Below are 2,842 nucleotides of genomic sequence, written 5' to 3'. Positions count from 1 at the left end.
TCAGCCCCACTCAGCATGCTGGGGCAACATAGATAGATAAACATTTAGACAGATGGGGTGCAACAGCACCTTCTTTTATTACTTCGTTTTTTGACACAAGGTCTCATTTTGTAGCCTCGGCTATCTGGGAACCCGACCTTATCTCCTCATTTCATCTTCATTACTTTCTTACAGGCCAAAAAGCACCTCCAAACACAGCCACACGTATAACACCAAGGGACCCTGGTGGTAGACCAGGGGACAGTTTTAGCATCACTAACTCAGGCGGCATTAGTGGGCCTTAGTGCTGAGCAGCTGGCTCATCCCGTCCGTCTGCTTTCCCACCCAGCTGTTTCTCTTTCTTCTCCACCCACCAAAACACCTGCCCCCTTTCACCATCAGCATGTAAACGTATTTCCACCTTAACATAAAACTTGCCTCCACCTGCCAGTCACAGTGGCTCATGCCTGTAAATCCTAGCTGCTCGGGAGACTCCAGGCAAGCAGGAGCAAAAGGTTGGGGAGACGACCCCATCTCAAGCAATCAAAACTGGGCGTGGTGGTGTGCGCCTGTTCGGAAAGGCGAGACCCTATCTCAAAAATAACCAAAGCAAAAAGGGCTGGGGGCGTGGCACAAAAATACCTTCACGCTTACAGAAAAGTGACAAGAACGCCACAGAGAACGTCTGTGTACCCTTTACCGAGATCTGCCAACTGTCAATCATTCACATCTCACACTTCTCGTTCTCGCTCGCTCGCTCTCTTCCCCCCGCCCCACGTTGCCAAATGGGCCTCCAACCCAAAGCACCTGTTCCTTCTTAATGCCCTTGCTGCTCCTCTTGACTTTACAACGCCCCAGAGCTCGTGCCTGGCCCCTCTTCTGCTTGTGCTGGACACCCCTTCCTCGGGGAGCTCCTCTGGAATCGGCCGAGTGTGCCCTTATGCCTCTGCTGCCACTTCTCAAAGTACTCTAGCCTGCAGTCCAGCCATAGTTCAGCCTAGCTGCCCCCTCCTCCTCTTGACTGTCTGACAGAAAATCTGTGGCTTGACAGTTCCCAAACTGAGCTCCAAACAGGCCACCCCACCCCCACCCCCACCCCCACCCCCACCCCTACCCCTCGACAAACTTGGTCCTCTCCCAACTCTGAATATGGCAATTGCATCCTTTCAGTTGCTCTGGCCAGAACCTTTGGAGTCACCCTCCACTCTTCTCTTTCTCTCATGCCCGTATCCCTCATGTCTGCAAATGCCAGCAGCTCTGCTTTCGAAATACACCCAGAATCTGGCCACTTGTCACCCCCTGCACTGCTACCGTCTGGATCCGAGTGCTCACCGTCGCTTTCCTGGGAGAATGCAACCCATCACTTTTTGTTTGTTTGTTTTTTCCTTCTCCTCCCACCGGTCTTTCTGCTTCTCTGCACTCCCTCCAGCCTAGTCTCCGTGCTAAGTTATGGTAAGATTTATGGAGCCAGACCTCTTCCCCCAGGGGGCGAGCCCACAAGGTCCCACCCTCTGCTCCCAAAGACCCGCCCCGCCCCAGCCGTTCTGGCCTCCCAGGCTGTTCTCTGGCGTCCAACTGGAGGCATGTGAACCGGAGGTCGTCCCCGTCCTCCCTTAGCAGAATGGGATTTGACAGAACAGCTAACGGAGCTGAAACTCCAAGGGCCCCTGCTCCCAAGACTCCTTCCACCCCTTGGGCCGGTCAGAGCGCGCGTTTCCTGGGGACTAGACTCTGGCTACCAATCTCCTCCGTCCTCCTCCGAAAAAGTGGTTGATCTCTTTAAGAAAAACTCCTAGGGCGGGACGGATGGAGGGATATATGTGTCTGCATCTGCATCGTATACACACACACACACACGACAAGCAAGCACAGCAACCTGACCGCATGACCTAAAGGCTAAAAAAAGCAATATTGGAAAGCAAAACCTCAGAACAGAGCTGCTTGCGGGTGATTTCCCCCCTCCCCCCTTTCCCCTTCCTGGGGCTTTTCCTCCTTTTCCAGAGCAATGAGGCTGAAGGAGCTTTCCGGGTAATCCTGTTTTTTAGCAGCAATGTGCGGCTGCGCGGCATCCCAGGCCCGGCAGGGCTTGTTCGGGGCGGGGCATGCAAATACAGAATGGCTGATTCTCCCGGGAGCTATGGGAGCGAAAAAGAAATGTAAAAAATCTGCAAATATAACAATCTGACAAGCTTTTCGTGCTCTCAAAGTTGCCTCCGTTACAGGCTATGAAGTTTGGGAGAGAGTGCATCTTTCCTGGAGCGTGACTTTTCTCGCCGTGAGCTAGAGATGTGTGGCTGAACCAGTACCGCGGGTGAGGGTGGCTTACCATTATCGCTTCTCGGCCTTTTGGCTAAGATCAAGTGTAGTATCTGTTCTTATCAGTTTAATATCTGATACGTCCTCTATCCGAGGACAATATATTAAATGGATTTTTGGAGCAGGGAGATGGAATAGGGGCTTGCTCCGTCCACTCCACGCATCGACCTGGTATTGCAGTACCTCCAGGAACGGTGCACCCCCTCTCGGGGGGGTTCTCTAAACGTGGGTCTTAAAAGTAGATTCTTTTTGTAAGGCTGTGCGGGCTCTTTATGTTTTTCGGGTTGCTTTGTCTTATGGACGTTGGTTGCTTTCCCGGTTTCTGCTAGAGTCAGCTTGTTCTATTCTTAATTGGGGCTGGCACTCGGCGTTCATCAGCTGTGTGCTTCTACGTGTTTCTTTCCCGGGTCGTGTGCACTTGTCTTGCGGGGTTTTTTCAGACAGCGTCTTAACTGTGTGTGTGTGTGTAGCCTCGCCTAACCTGGCCTCGGGAGGCCGAGAGCTGTCTCCTAAAGAGATTAGGCACTGTAACGTGCCTAGTCTCGGG

General features: G+C 52.7%; 1 non-coding gene across 1 annotated transcript; it reads left to right on the top strand.

The window, feature by feature from the left end:
• The first annotated feature begins 2,309 nt into the window (after positions 1-2,309).
• LOC141414181 (U2 spliceosomal RNA) lies at positions 2,310-2,500 on the top strand. Its single transcript, XR_012439260.1, has one exon. It is a non-coding gene; the product is annotated as a U2 spliceosomal RNA (small nuclear RNA).
• The last annotated feature ends 342 nt before the right edge of the window (positions 2,501-2,842 follow it).

The sequence above is a fragment of the Castor canadensis genome, chromosome 11 (genome assembly GCF_047511655.1).
Source record: "Castor canadensis chromosome 11, mCasCan1.hap1v2, whole genome shotgun sequence".
Lineage (NCBI taxonomy): Eukaryota > Metazoa > Chordata > Mammalia > Rodentia > Castoridae > Castor > Castor canadensis.
This window is presented reverse-complemented; position numbering and strand designations above follow the sequence as displayed.